Consider the following 9,905-nt stretch of genomic DNA (forward strand, 5'->3'; position numbering starts at 1 on the left):
CGTTAGGCTCGCTGTTGTGGTTTTTTAGTGACCATTGTGGCTGAAGTCAACAATAGGAGCCCATTTGGTACCATTCCCCTAGCAGGTCCTATCATTTGTCCACTAAATTGATCTCGCCTTCAAGGATGAAAGGAAGTGTTGATGTGTGAATTGAACTCGAAACATCATTTGAAGGTGTATTGAAGGCGTAACGGCCAAAATTGTTGGTCCATAGGAGGTGATGTCTGATAGCAGCCGAAATTGTTGGCCTCTGATACAGGCTGGTCTGCTTGATAACTTGTAGCTGAGTGTAACGAATGGTAAGGTACACATTAAAGTAGTAGCCTTGCCGCTACATGGCATCAAGAGCCTATCTCCCTACACAACTGGTGCATCTTCATCCATCATTCCTGCAAGAGTCTCGTCCATGCCGATCATCACCAAGTTGTCGATGTCAAAAAGTGCAGTCAGAACCGCAATGGCCTGCTCCGGCAGGGGCTCCCTGAACATAGCCCCGTATTCCTGCAAGGCAACGACCACCGGTTGTAATTCGTCACGAAGAAGCCCAGGTTTGCGACATAAATTCCATTGTGCCCTTTGAATAGGACTCTCTTGATGAAATGTTTGCAAGTCGTGCACCACATCGTACCTTGGTCATGTCGTAGTTCTTTTTCGTCCTCTTTTGACGTGTAGCCAAATCTAATGCTGGTGGAGGTGGTAGGATCTGGTCGGGCAAAGCGCCGAAGAGATCCAACAACGATATTGGTTGCAGCAGTAGAGGCTCGCCGAGATCTTCGGCAGCCACAACCCCAGTCGCAAGCTCCGTGGGATGGTTGGCCAGCCTTGGCGGTGGCGGAACAGACCCAGGCGTTGCAGTCTTGTTGGGCGCACTGTCCGCCTCCAGCGAGTGCCCAGCTGAGCTAAGGCAGTGACAGTCGGAGCGCCCGTGACACCCGCAAGACCTGGGGCGTGCATTGCAACAGGGGGGATCGTGGAAGACCTCCAGGCAGAGCGTCGCACCCATCTCGTTACGATCTGCCCTGGCCGACAAGGGAGCGGCCCCGCACGTCGCCGAGGCGTTGGCAATCGTAGATTGGGCGTGCCTCCCAAAGCCAGGCTAGGTGCCTCAGAGGTATAGATATGCCGGCGTTAAAACCTAGTTGAGCCAAATTTGAGAATTTTAATTACTTACTCACAACCACATAAATAGTAAGATACTATAATGAAGCGGTGTTAGGAGAATCGAACTCATAGCTTCTCGCATCCAAAGCGAGAATCCAACCACTAGACCAAACACCCTCTTCTCAATTTCTTGGTAATCAGCACATTAAGTTAATGATGCAATCGATGCGGACCCAGTTTTTTCAGGAACGGTGGCAACTGGCTGTGTACATGTGACCACGGAATTAATGATAGCTATGCTTGTCCGTTGGGAGAGTATGTCTCCCCAAGGGATATGTATTCGTTCATCTCGTATATATTCATCATGAATCAATGAAAGAAACAACGAATTCATTTCTCGAGTTCAATCTCTATCTTCAATTTTATATTTAACACATTATCATGCATTTTGCTCTACACTTCGGTCATCAGCCAGACATCAACGGTAAACATCACCATGGATTCGTCCATTCCAACATATACCTTCAAATAGATCCAGTTGCTTAGATCATGACAGAGTGCCTCAAATGCTTGGACTAGACCAAATGGAAGGAAGTGATTGAGCCAGAATTACACTCGCTCAACAAAAGAGAGATATTTACCTCAGTAATACCTAATCCTCGAAACATCTTCCCTGTAGGATCAAAATGGGTTTTCGTCCGCAAATTAAATGAAAACAATGAGATGGTGAGATACAAAGCAAGGCTTATAGCATATGGTTCACGTAGAGATTAACATCAATTTTGATGAAACACTCTCTAGTTATTCTATACAAAGCAAGGCTTACAGTATAGTATTCACGCAAAGATCTGACATCAATTGATGAAACATACTCTCTAGTTATGAGTGAAATAGTGTTCTAATATTTAATATCATTGACAGTTTAAAAGAATCTATCCATACAGTTAACGGATGCAATGACAGAATACTTATATGGATCACTTGATTCGGATATCTATATGAAAGTCCATGAAAGGCTTGAAATTCTGAATCACAAACAAATCATAACATATATTATGTAAAACTGAAAGAATCACTATATAGCTTAAAACAGTTAGGAAAATGTGGTACAACAGACTAAGTGAGTTTCTCTATATAAGGATTACTCAAATAATGATTATTGTCTATATGTATTTATAGAGGAAATTCTCGACTGGATTTTATATCATGTCAGTGTATGTAGATGATCTCAATATCATTGGGAATACACAGGACATACATAGAGCACACAATTATCTTAAGGCCGAATTTAAGATGAAAGATTTGAGTAAAATCAAATTTTACTTAGATCTACAACTTAAGCATCTTTCCTTAAGAATACTAATACACTTGTCTGTATATATCTAGAAAATATTAGAGAAATTTAATATGGATAAATAATATTTATTAAAAACACATATGGTCATTTGATCCCTTGATATGAATAAAGATCTATTCAGATCTCGAGATGATAATGAAGAGATATTGGAACTTGAAATTCTATATCTCAATGTCTCGAGATGATGAAGAAGAGATATTAGGACATAAACTTTCATATCCTAGTACCACTGGATTGCTAATGTATCTTGCAAATTACACCAAACCTGATATAACATTTGTAGTTAACTTGCTAGCTAGATATAGCGTAGCTCTAACAAAATGCCATCATGTAGGACTAAAGAATATTCTCAGATATCTCTAAGGTACAAAGAAACTTGGTTTATTTTATTAGAAAACCCAAGACATGACTATGATTAGATATACAGTTACTAGCTATTTATCTGATCCTCATAATACTAGATCACATATATGTTATATTATCATTCATGGAAGTCATCAAAATAGACTCTAGTGACTACTTTAGCTAACCATTCTGAAATAATTACATTATACGAAGTATCACATGAATATATATATGATTTTGTAGAATGATCAACTATACAAGAATCGTATGGTATTAGTTCATTAAAATCAACTATTATTATCTATGAAGATAATAATGTTTGTATTGCTCAAATTTATACATGTTATACAAAGAGTAATATTACAAAGCATATTACATCAAAATTATTTTATCTTCATGAATTACATAAAAATAGGGAGATGAATATTTTGCAAACGAAGTCATGTGATAATCTTGCAAGTTTATTCACAATGTCTTTACCAAAATCTTTCTTCCAAAAATATATTTTTAGAATGGGTACGAGACGACTTCAAGAATTACAAAGTTCAAAGGGTAAACTCCTAAACTATAACACGCTTATGATCATACATATTATACTCTTTTGCTTTATGAGTTTTTCTTATCTAGGTTTTTCGTACCAGGTTTTTAATAAAGCAATATTAAATACAAGCATTCATATATACCATATCATTTTCTCTAAATATTTTTTTCAATGGGCTTTCAAAGGAGTTTTTAATGGTATATTATCAGTATATTTCTCCTCATATCTTTTTTCATAGGGTTTTTAGAGAAATCTTCAATTTGATATATACAAATGACAAAATTAATTAAGGGAGAGTGTTACGAACAAAAAGAGTGATCAATAACCAAAAAAGAGTGATAACTAACCGTTAATGACGGTTATGCTTGTCCATTGGGGGATGTCTCTCCAAAGAACACGCATCCATTCATATATTTCATGAATCCATGAAATAATCAACGAATTCATTTCTCGAGTTCAATCTCTATCATCAATTATACTCTAACATAGTCATCATGCCAGCTGCACGTCCGGCTCACCTCCTCAATCCTCGTCATCGTTACGTCTCTTGCAGCGAACTCAATCTCTTCTTGGTGTGCGCAGAAGCAGTCAAGCAGCTCCTTGCTGCAGAAGCGGCGACCACCGTGCCACCGCTCGGCCGGCGGGCAATAGGGTCTGCCCGTGCACTGCTTGCGGTCGCCGACGACCACGACCGTCGAGGTACGACGAGCGAGCACGAAATTAACCACGTTCCTAAACTTGCTCGAGTGTTTGTAGTTACTGTTGCCTAAGCCCCTGCGCATGATCATCGATCGCGCGCACGCGTGCAGGGCAGGGAGGATGCGGAGGAGGACATCGAGAGAGGGAAGGCGCAGAAGCAAAAGATGCGGGAGAAGGTGGAGGACAAGTCGACGCCGAGATCGGCGGCGGCTCGGCTGACAAGACTTGTACATATGTCGCGTCAAATGTGTTGAGAATTGAAAGTACAGAATGTAAAGTAGACAAAGAACAATAGATTCAACTCTTGTTTTCTCATTGATTGATGTTGAATATATACATAGTGAATGGATGTGTCCGTTCGGGAGGCAACCCTTCCGAACGGTTGTCTATTTACTAAAGGACATGTTAACTACTTTAATGATGATCATTTGCATTTGATCATATGGTTTATAACACTCCCCCTTGATCAATGCTGCTTCATTTATATATATCATCTTGAGAACTCCTCCAAAAACCCTGTGGGAAAAATATGAGGAGAGTAATAGTGATATGCTGTTAAAAACTCCTTTAAAATCTAGTGAGAAAATAAGGAGAAAATGATACAGCATATAATGATTATTGTCTCTTCGCAAACTCATATGAGAAAACCTTGTAAAAGGAAAAACCCATAAGTGAGTTTAGAGAACAATAAATATGTCAATATCTCCTTTAAAAACCCCTGTGGAGAAAATAAGAGATATGACATATGATCTTGTGCAGATATTGCCTCATTAAAAACCTTTTATGAGAAACCGTATAGGAAAAACTCATAAAGGAAAAGAGTGCAATATGATGTATAAACATGTTAAATTCAGGAGAAGACTCCCCTTGATCCTTGCAAATTTTTAAGTAGTCGCATACCAATATCATGAACATGTTTGAATGTCGAAGTTGGTAAGGACTTTGTGAATAAATTTGCGAGGTTATCACAATATTTAATTTGCAAGATGTTTATTTCCAAACTTTGTTGTAACATGAGGATAAAACAATTCAGGGGCAATATACTTAGTGATATTGCTCTTTATGTAACCTGTTTGCATCTGAGCAACACAAGCAGTATTATCTTTATAGATAATGGTTGATAGTTCAATGGAACAAATACCACAGTTGTTTGTGGTTGATCATTCCACTATGCCATACACATATATGTGATGTTTCAGAATGATAGGTGGAAGTAGCCACTGGAATCTGTTTTGATGACTCCAATAAGAAGACTATATCACCATAATATCAGTCTGTGATCTAGCGTTATGGGGATCAATTATATAGCCAGAATCTTGATATCCCATTATGGTCATATCTTGATTTTTCTGATAGAAAAATCTAGATCGTTGGTGCCACAAAGATATCTACGGATATACTCTTTGACTCCTACCTAATTGTGTTATTGGAGCTGCGCTGTTTGAGCTAGCAAGTTATCTGCAAATGCAATATCAGGCCTGTTGTGTTTTGCAAGATACATTAGTGCTTTGATGGCACTAAGATATAGAACTTTAGGTTCAATATCTTTTCATCATCAACCCAATGTATGAATAAATCTTAATTCATATTTAGGGATTGAATGACCATAAGTGTTTGATGGATATTATTGTCCAATATCATTTGGATATTGGTGGACTGATGGATATGCTCAAGTTGTAGACTTAAGCTAAATTTGGTTTGAACCAAATCTTTCATCTCAAATTCCGTTATAAGATGATTACATATTTTGTCGTGTGTGGTTTGAAGATGATATGAAATCCAATTGAGATTTCATTATGAACACACATATGCAATCATCGTGATCGGAGTAACCCTTCTGTGGAAGGAACTCATATAGTCAGTTGTACCACAATCAACTAATTGTTTTGAAGTCATGAAATGACTTCAGTTGTACACAATATATATTGTGATTTGTATTTAGATTCAGAATACGAAGTCCATTAGGGACTTATATGTCCAAATCTACCCAATTCATTTGATCTGCCAATGATATTGAATATGGGAATATAATTTCCACACATACCATAGGTATGTAGCATCGTAATTGATGTCGGGTCTCTACGTGAACCCTTGTGCTACAAGCCTCACTATTTCACCACCTTATGGACTGAAAATCCATTTTGCTTCCGTAGAGAAAGCATTAGAGGTGTAGGTATTACTTTTGTGAATACCTATCTTTTATGAGCAAGGCTATCTCTGCATGGATTGCATCCTTCAATTGAATCCAGTCCGAGTGTTTTTCACACTCTGCCATGGTCTTGGGATCTGGATCATTTTGGAGGTTGATTGCAATCGTAGTGGAGAGGTTGTCGACAATTGTAGATTTTGATATTGATTGATTCTATAGAATCAATATAGTTTGTGGAAATATTATCCGGTTTAACTCTGTGTATTTCCCAACACAATGGAGTTACGGTGTTCCAATGACGCAGCACCTGAATTTGTGTACACATTTGCTGGGCATTTGGATGTTGAACATCCATAGACATTTGGATAGTAAATATCTAATGGTGTCTATTAACTTGATGTTGATTTGCATTTACTGTCTTAGAGCATGTTCTCCCCTATTTCCGAGAATGCTTGCAAGAAGTTGTATCCCTTTGTGACCATACTTCTCCCCCCTCTTATTTTGATTTGGGAGTTGAGTGGTTTTGTTCGGTACCTCTACTCTTTCTGGCACATATAATAGCGGGATTCGGATTTGATGACACCTTTATGACGAGTAAACGCATCTGGCAGATTATTTGTAATATGTTGCAAATATAAGATGTTCTGAATAAGGATTCAGATCTCTGGTACATGGATATGAGGACTGAATGTGAATGTTTGTGACATTCTCTTCTGATTCCTGGCATTCTTTGTGGTGTTAATCTCCCCCTAATGCCTGGAATTATCCTCAAATATTATGAGCATACGGGCAATGAATAAGTCCCATGTGAAGGACTCGAGGCATATATGATTGACAGATTATACCTCATATAGATCTCCAATGCCCTTGATGTATGCTGTAGGGTGGTGATATCGGTATGTGTAGAACATAACCGAATCGCAGATGAGAAATACTTGGCTGCGGCCAAATTTTCACGTACTTAACTACAACGGAGGGAGCCGTATGATTGCAGTTGTATGAATTAGGTTTAAAGATACGGTGTGTAAAGCCGCATGTTACCAACAAGATGTTGGTAAATTGCAATTCTATGTTTGGTCATGCAAGTGATTTGATTCTCTTTGATGAGAGATTCAGTTATGAGTATGGACATAAGATACTTAATGCTATAGTGTCCAAAATCAAACTATTCCATGAAAATGGATTTGATCATGCATCCAAGATAATTTCCTCTAACTTTTATAATTTGAGCAAAATAGTTTGGCATAAGTGTGGTGCCTTATTTATAAGGGACACATGTGTGACTATTTTGGAGATGCATCAATCAGCATTATAGAGTATCTAAATGGTCCATAAAATTGCTGAATAGAGCCACTTATATGTTCTTGAATGTGTTCAAGAAAATTGAGTGGCGCATTATGAATTTTAAGGTAAGAGGGCCTTAAAATTAAATTCCCTGTGACACATGCGGTGCACACAAATCCGAAGATTTTGGGAATACTTTGACCAATAGAATTGTTAATAATTTTTCTCGTCATCTCTGATTTAGAGTGACCAAGGCAATCATGCCAAGTCTTGATTTGATCAAGAGAGAAAAATTATTTTGTACGCAATATATTGTACGGGTTTGATGTATGTATGTATAGTACAATCAAGATAGTATGAAGCTTGCCATATCCGTTATTTAAGAGGAGAAATTCCTCTTTTGTTATCATCGTTGGTTTCAATATGGAAACCATTCTGACAGATATCTCTATAACTTATAAGGTACATGTTGAATCGAGATACTATAGAGCATCATCGATTTTGACTTGAATACCCATAGGGAGAGTAATTATGGCACGACTAGAGCCAACAATTACTACATTGCATCCAGCGATTGTCAAAATATTTCCTTGTCTCTTAGTAAGAGTTTGGAAATATTTTGTTTTCCCTAAGTATAGAATTTGTGGTGCATATGTCCACTAGGCATATTTCTTCCACCATCGGATTGATTCCCGTAAAAATTTATATGTAGAATTGAAGAATTTGCTATGAAATTTTTTATCAGATATATAGAATACATACATATTTTATGTAGTATCATAAGTGCTGATACAATATTGTATTACAACATTTAATGGGACGTAGATAACATAGTATCTAAGGAACTGGAAGACTAGTTAAGATCTCCAAACATGTAGTGCGAAGCAAATTCGACAATTATGTTTTCCGTGCTCATGGGATCATCTGGCTGCAGAAGGGTCTATTTGTTACTTGGTTCTTTTAGAACATGTTGTGAACAACTAGTCTTCTTGGTGGTGCCAGTTTGAAGATTGAAGTGTGCTTCAAATCTTTATCCTTGAGCAGGTCAGTTATGTCCCACGGATTATAAATGCAGATCAATTAAAGGACTTGGAGTGTGGCATTTCTTATTGGAGTGCTTGTAGCATCCATACTTGCGACAAACATTAGATTTGTCAAGTTTGGAAATGCCTTGACCTTAATCCGGTGTATATGGCTTATGCTTCTTGTTGCGTTTGCGTTTTACCATTGAAGTTCTTTGGATGTCATCTAAAAAGAGCCAATGAACTTGTTGTTATTCTGGACAGTAGCATGTATTTCAGGTAAAGGAGCAGCACCGATTGAACGCTGATGATGATTCCTTATAAGGAGTCCATCATGCTTTTCGGCCTGAAGTAATACATGGGTTAAGTCAGAATAAACTTGGTATTCTTGCATAGTATAGTTGCTGTAAGATCCTATCAGCGGGAAGTATAGGAGATAAAGTTTTCTCTATTCTTCCGCATATGTAGGTTCTTTTTTCGCAAAAACGCAATTTGGAACATATGTTATGAACAGAATGATTGTAATCTCCGACGGATTTGAAATCCTGAAGTCGGAGATGTGACCATTCATGACTGCATCAGGCAAAATGACTGCCTTATGTTGTTCATATCATGTTTTGAGAGCTAGCCATAAAGTGCTCGGATTTTCTTCCATCAGATACTCAGATTTGAGATCTGGATGGACATGGTACTTTATTATGTGTAAAGCTCCATATTTAAATTGATCTGGTAGCGGTGGATCTACCTCTCGGAGAGGTGATAGTTTCGCTACTATTCCTGCGGGACTCAAGACTGACCTTGACGTCTATTTTCCATGTTGGATAATTGTGACCATCAAGCGCGAGTTCATCGAACTCTTGGCTGGACATTGTATCGTACATGGAGTTGACCATAGATTTGATTAATTTAATATATGTAAATTAAAAATCATCATGGTAATGTTGTAATAATAATGCAAAATTTTGTAAAATCAAGTTTAAACTTGAATTACTTAGTGTAGACCTCAAATTATGTAGCAAACACGTTGGAGATAATCACCAAATGTGGTGTAGATCTCTTAGTAGTAGGAGACATAATCTAACAATTGTCAGTAGATGCCTAGTTCCTAGTACCTTGTGTTATGCTAATCTTGTGTTAACACTCTAAAGGTAATCACCTAAAAAGGTGTAGACCTTGGTTCCAAATTTATATTGGGTACGCACTATATGGATAGTTACTATGTATTAGACATAGCGTAGATCCAGTAGTATTGGAATACTACGTAGTGTATGGCCAATATGTAAAAGTTTAGAACTTAGTGTTATGACAAGTGAAAGAGGTAATCACTTTGATTTTGCATTTGTAATTCGGCTTGAATTAAGCACATTAGGGCGTAAAAAGCACCTTGGTCTTAATTAAGGTGAATTA

This window comes from Phragmites australis, chromosome 14 (assembly GCF_958298935.1).
Source record: "Phragmites australis chromosome 14, lpPhrAust1.1, whole genome shotgun sequence".
In the NCBI taxonomy this organism is placed as follows: domain Eukaryota; kingdom Viridiplantae; phylum Streptophyta; class Magnoliopsida; order Poales; family Poaceae; genus Phragmites; species Phragmites australis.